The sequence below is a fragment of the Triticum dicoccoides genome, chromosome 1B (genome assembly GCF_002162155.2).
Source record: "Triticum dicoccoides isolate Atlit2015 ecotype Zavitan chromosome 1B, WEW_v2.0, whole genome shotgun sequence".
NCBI classification, from domain to species: Eukaryota; Viridiplantae; Streptophyta; class Magnoliopsida; order Poales; family Poaceae; genus Triticum; species Triticum dicoccoides.
Genome location: NC_041381.1, coordinates 623,346,726 through 623,353,662, shown reverse-complemented (window position 1 = coordinate 623,353,662; position 6,937 = coordinate 623,346,726). Strand labels below are relative to the sequence as shown.

The 6,937-nt window shown below is 46.0% G+C and overlaps 1 pseudogene; it reads left to right on the top strand.

Annotated features, from left to right (window-relative positions):
• Window positions 1–3,534: 3,534 nt before the first annotated feature.
• Window positions 3,535–4,849, top strand: LOC119350724 (annotated as a pseudogene).
• Window positions 4,850–6,937: the final 2,088 nt, after the last annotated feature.

The following is a 6,937-nucleotide window of genomic DNA, read 5'->3' as shown; positions in this document are numbered from 1 at the left end:
GTAGTATCCCTTGTCTTGCACAAATGGGCTAAGTGGGCCTGTAGGATTTATTTAGGAATTTCTGAAATAGTTACTGGGTTGTCCCAAAATAGAATAAATTCCAGCAATCCCCCACCAGATCCCAGAGGCACACAATATATAACTGAAGGTGGAATTGAAGATGTGAACAATAAACTAAGGCAGTTGATCAATCTAAAGAAGCAGGCAAATCTACTAGCTGCAGGATTTTATTTGTGTATAATTACTTTGGGATTTGTTTACTTGCTGGTCATTAGTCATTAGAAACTGTTATTAGTGTTTCAGTTAGCTTGTACTCCCTCCGTTTCCAAATATAAGTCTTTCTAGAGATTCCAACGAGTGACTACATATGAAGCAAAATGAGTGAATCTACACTGTAAAATATGTCTACATACATTCATATGTTATTTAAAATGTCTAAAACGACTTATATTTAGAAACGGAGGGAGTATGTGCACAATGTCAATGTAACCTTAATTCCAAGGATAATTTCCTCTCTGGCTTTCCCTAATGAATCAAAGGAGGCAGCCACTAGAATGAATTTCTCTTTGCAGTTTCAGTTCGACAGAGTGCAGAACAGAGTGCAAGCAGACTTCTTCAGGTTTTTTTAAGATTCATTTCTGCAGTTGTTAGGCTGTGGTGTGGGGATTAGCGTGACTAAGGCCCGGAGAGAAACTAAGCCTACATCTAGACTTGATGCGATTACTCAGGAAAAAAAATATTGGGTCCAAAGTAAAATACAAGCCCACATACTAAACAGCTTCTGTTCTCAAGAAAAAAAAACTAAACAGCTTCTGCACCCGTTCTGCTACGTTAAAAAAATATTGCACAATATATTTTTCTTCTTTGTGGCTGCAGGAACTAGGTGGCTGCATATGTTGATTCTTTGTGGCTTGTGTAAATATAGTTTATTGTTTGCAAACAAATTCCACTAAAAAGAAATTCTTTTTGGCTTGTGTAAAAAAGAGAAATTTCATTACTACACAATGACTTACCACGAGTCTTTTTTTTTTGTCTTTTTACACAGTCCACAAAAAATGTTTTTTTTGACGTTTTGAAATGCATTTTGTTTATAATGGGTGTATCTAGACCTAAAAGCCAGAACGGGCCGATACACCGTGTCCAAACAGTAGGACAATATTGCACGAACAAAACGAGTAGCTTTATCAAAAAGCAATCAACAATTAAAAAAATTTCAAATATAGAAGCAAGAACTTAATAATAGAATGACACATAATAAATATAGATAGTTCGGACCAACTAAAGCCCACATCACGAGAAATAGTACGCTTACAACTTAAATAACTTAAAGACAAATATAGATAGATAGACTTAGCTAAAAAATATAGATAGATAGATGGCCGCCGCCTTCTCCACCGGGCTCCTCCTCGCTCCTCCTCCGGGGGCCCTTCACTGCTCCTCTGGGGTGTTGTCGATGGGGTACGGCAGAGTGTGCATGCGCTCCGCGGTGGGGAAGATGTTGTAGTACGTGAAGATGTTGTTGGTCGTGAAAGCTATGAACTCGCAGCCACACCAGAACACGCGGCCGAGAAGATAGAATGCATCGAAGGGGTGGTGAAGTGGGCAAGGATAGCAACCACAACCCCGTTGTGGATGACCTCCTCGACTAGGTACATCCTTGGAGATCCTCGGGGGAGGTGGCGGTAGCCGGTTCCAAGGAAGAAGTCGGTGAACTCCCTTGCCCCTCCACCTTGACATCGCCCACACACGGGGGTGTTCTCAACGTACACCCCGGCGGGGTAGAGCATCTCCGGCATGGTGGTGGTGGTAGGGGAAGTGATAGGTTGGCTCGGTGTACTGCATGGTTGTGGTGGGATGGTTCTTGGGGTTGTTAGTGGTGAAGAAGAAGAAGGGCAGATGCAGGATGCAGATGGGAGAGGATGGGAGATGGATGAAAGGTGTGAGAGGAAGAGGAATATGATAGGTGGCTTAAATAGCCATAGTGTGAGTGTTATTTCACCATGGCGGTAATGGGGTAAAATGTGAACAATTATTTCCACCCACTGTGGCATCGGGAGTGTACACGCGTGAAAAACCGTAAATTGTATTCTGGGCTATGCAAACGAGTTAACTAAGATTGTATGTTCAAGAATTAAATATATGCAGTTGCAATAAACCAAAAGTAAGGCACTTACCTACTTGAATCCAGGTAGAGGGGGCCAACAGCCTAGTTGGTGGCAAAACTTGAACCACCAAATAGGAGGCGCGCGCTGCACACCGCGGGAGGCAGCGGGCGAGGGACATGGTGGGGCTGGCGGTGGCAACTTCCTCCGGCAGGTCCTGCGTTGCCGTGTCGGTCGATCTGGAGGAACAACTCCTCACGGCGGTCCTCCGCCATGCTCTGGCTCGACGTCGAGCAATCGGAACGCGAAGCGGAGGATAGGGTGGCCGCCGAAGCGAAAGGCGCACAGCTAGCGAAGCAGCAGGCGTGTGTCGTCCATTGGATGGCCGGCTTCATCTCCTCCCCTTCTGACGACTCCGACGACACGCTCCACCACCGGAGTAAAATTTATCCTCCCTTAGACCGGATAGGGGATCGATTAGATGGGGTATAAAGGAGCAAAATGGAATTTGCCCCCCCCCCCCCTCCATAGTGTTATTGGGGATCGGTTAGAAATGCCCTAAACAAGCTCGAGCCTGCTTTGTGCCGAGACAGAAAGATGTGCCAACTCCCAACGCTCATATACAATAGTGTACTGCAACCCGGCCATCCTATAAATTTCTTTAATGAGTATATGCTGTATTTATCGAACAATGTAAAATCAGCAACTCATTTTCTTTTTTGAGGAAAAGAGTGATACAAATCACTCAAATGGTACATTACAACAGTCATTTAGATTTTAAGAGAATCTCTGGCCGCTTCTGGGACACTAGCCAGTAGATATTGATCTCCCTCTGATTTTGCTATAACAGCCAAGTTGTTGTGAGCCACCTTATTATGATCCCTTCTGGCCGAGTAAATTGCCAAAAATCACCACAATTGTGTCTGACAATATCAGGAACCACCGTTTTCATTCTCGCAAAGAAAATGAACCGCCGTTTTCATAAAAATTTGCTGAAAATATCAATTTTGAGTAATTGTTTGCTGAAAGCACTAAGAACAACAACGCTTGACCATGTTTTAGCACAAAAAAACTGACAATGAAACCAATCCATCAGGGCCACGTGGCATGGGATAACGGTTGGAGAGGCGGGGTTGCTGCCATATGGTCGCTCATAGAAAGAGAAAATAAAAATATCTGGATAAAGAATAAGATAAATTTGTTTTGTCTTTTTTAGGGTTAAATAAATTTCTTTTATCTAACGCACGTCACGCTGAGTACTCTCCACAAGTCTCGAGAAAAAAAAAGTTGTGGCAGGATTAGCTCATGGAAAAGAATACGGGAAAGACTAAATCTCTGGAAAAAGTCTATATATTTCCAATCAAGACCCAATCAGCGGTTGCAAAGAAACGCACGATCGCTCGCGCGCCGGCCCTACGCACTGAAGATCTACATGGAGACGCTGCCGGACGACGTGGTGGTGGAGATCCTGGTGCGCGTGACGGATGTGGCAGCCCTCTTCCGCTGCGCCGCGACGTGCAAGCGATGCGGCCTTCTCGTCGCCGAGCCGTCTTTCCTCTGCCGCCGCTGGCCGGAGGGCGTGAGCCGCCCGTCCTCCCTGCTCGGCTTCTTCTCCGTGCAACAACCCCGTGAAGAACCAACAGAAGGGAGCTCTACGGCTACGCCCATCTCGCCCTACACCCCGGCGCCATGGTCCCTCCCCCCTCGGACAGGGCAACCGCTTCCCCAATTTTCCTGGTCCTCGCGGCACCCAGGCAGCGCTGCTCACCTCGCGCCGCGGCCTTCTTGTTGGGCGCAGGGTCCGACTGGACGAACCCGGCAATGGACACATGAAGACCATGATCCTGGAATTGTGCGATCCAATCGCCGGTAAAAGCCACCGGCTGCCTGCGTTGAAGAGCAATAGACATTTCCGAATAGAAGGATGTGCCCTTCTAACCGGTGCGGATTGTTGCCCGGCCAAAAGGCGAGAGGCGCCAGCGGCGTTCCACTCGTCCTTTTTCAAAGTGCTAATCATCGCCGCCGATCGAGATGAGCCACGGCACAGTCTCCACGTTTTCACTTCGACCGAGTCGGGCTCGAGCTGGAGCACGCCTAGGGAGTGCTTGGACACTTTGGAATTGGAGCACGGCACGCGTCTGGTGTCTCAGAAGACGAGCGCTATTGTGTGCCAAGGCGTCGCACATTGGCTCTTCAAGAATACGTCCAACTTGTACGCACTCAGCGTGTGCGGTAAGACCACGGAGATGTCCTTAACAAGGCTCCCAGTCAAACCGGACCAAACTCCGCCCATTCTTGGAGTCACTGATGACGGGGCGCCATCGTTGCTTCGCTTGGACGGGCAATGCACCATGCTAGAGATCTGGACACGCCGGAGTGACAACATGAGTGGAGTTAGCAACACAGACCGTTGGCATCGCACCAAGATGATCGAGTTACAGCCACCCGAGTGGGGCAAGATGGACCAGCTGCAGTGCCTGTGCGCGGGTGAAACGAGCGGCATACTGCTCATCAAGGACAATCAAGAAGACATGTACATCGTAGATCTCCAAACAGGAGCAATGGAGGCGGTCACTAACTGGTTTCGCGGCATTGTCATGATGGCTATCCCTTTTGAGATGGACTGGCCAGCCTTCTTCACGCGCCACTTGGCAAACACTAGGGTCAAGCGAAGCAATCCGAGAGGAGCTCTATCGAAAATTGGAGGAGTTCTATCAAAAATTGCTGACCTTTTGGGGGACCAATAGCTGTGTCACTTATCATTGGGCTATGAGCTCTGCTATGAGCTGGGCCTAGTAAGATCTACATGAATCTAAGTTCTGCCTCGAAGATTTCACAAACTTGCAAGTTAATGAAGTAACCTACACATTGGATACGGCATTGAGCAGCGTCAAGGCAAGAAACAAATGTTGCAAGGATTGTCGTGCTTCATCAGATGAAGAGCATAAAACAGTCATGTGCAGATTAATTTTTTCTTGTGATCCAGAATAATGTTGCCTCTGTGTTTTATTGTCAGTTTTAACTTTAACCTCTGCTTGTTAAGACTTAGGTGTGCTAGCTGAACCTTTGATATTCTGTTGAACAAAGAGTATTGAGTGCTGAATAGTATGCCTGTGAAAAATATTTATGGCTGTGAAGAATGTTTTGTTCAACAGAGGCAACGTTTACGATGCTCATCCATATCGAGAAGACTTCTCTTTTACCGTTAAATCACTCTTGTTTTTCTTCTTGGTCTTCCACCGTTATGCAGGAGACATGTCCCATCAAATAAATCCAGAATATTTTATATGTGAGAAATTTAACAAAACTCGATATAAATTAACTGGAAGTTGATTTTCGCACCAAAGCACAAATGGCAAAACTATAAAACATATGGATTGTACCACCGTCAGTTTGGGACACTTTGGTCTTTTTATATTTCATGATGAACATTACAAAAAGAACAGAAATACTCCCTCTATAAACATATGTAAGACATTTTTTATATTTGTTTACAGAGGGAGTACCAAGTATTCTTAACTGGAAGACGAAATGAAAAAATAAACCCTTGGATGCTCGGTTTTTCATATAGTGAGGAATAATTCGGTGGCAAACAGTAATATATATCAGGAAACAAAGAACTTTAACCATTTACATACTAACTAGCAAAAATATTCATGCGTTGCAACGGGAAGAAAACATATTATATACTTCTCGCACAATAAGCATGTTTCACAAAACACACCCTCCCCATACCACCTCCACTTGTGCTTTGTCCACATGCCTCTTGGTTTTGAAACCCTAGCTCGAATCCTCCCATAGTTGTGCACACGATACGTACAAAACTATCACACAAGCAAGCAGGCAGACTGCTTGATTGATGTGCACGTAGACTATGTATACGGCTGCTCTGGCTAGCTAGCTTTGCTATGGATCGAAACGATCTTTGACGGAGCGACTTTCTCATAACTTCAGATTGGGTCTCTCGGTGGAACCTAAGGATTCGATGGAAACTGTTTTTGCAGTGCGTGACTTGCATAGCAATTGGTATCTAGAGCCTCGACGATCTACGATCTACGATGGGGACAACGACAAATAGTCGGTCAACTCCAAGTCCGGCAACAACGGTTCCAAGGCGAATAAGAACGGCGACAAGATGAAGAAGGGTGGCAAGTCAGCGACTAGTGGTGGCGGAATGGGCGGCGCCAACATACTCAACATCCCCATCCAGTACCCGATGCTCACCGACGCCAACTACGACGTTGTCAATTGTTTTTGTGTTTGGCGCTTGTATGAATTTCATTGAAATTGCGTACGTAAAGAACGTTGTCTTTTCTCTCGTGCTAAACTGTGCCTCCAACAAAAACCATTGCAAAAGAAAAACGACTGTGGCACAACTAACATCCGCAACCCAGCCACCAATTTACATCCACGAGAAAAGTAGACCCAACAAGTGAGGCAAAGCGCGCGGCAGCTTCCAGTCCAATTGAAAATCAGTCAAATGAATGAAAATAAACACTTTTCCGATAGTCGGGCCGGGCCAAGGCTAGCTTTGCCTGTAACCCAGCCCCGTCCAGACATGGGTTTAGAACGAAGAGCGTGATGAAACTTGCAGCCCGGCCCAATAGCGGCACTGTATCGTGGTAGCCCTTTTCAGTTTTCAAGAGAACAAAGGACTCGATCGTGGTAGCCTGCTCACGTAAAAATCCTACCCCGACACCAACATGAGACGATATGTACCACTATATATGGACATCGATTATATTGTGAAAATAAGGATGTCCCCAAGGCAGCGCTCCGATTTCGTATCATGATTTCTAGAGAAGAATGGCCAATTCTCGGTCAGGAGTGCTTAC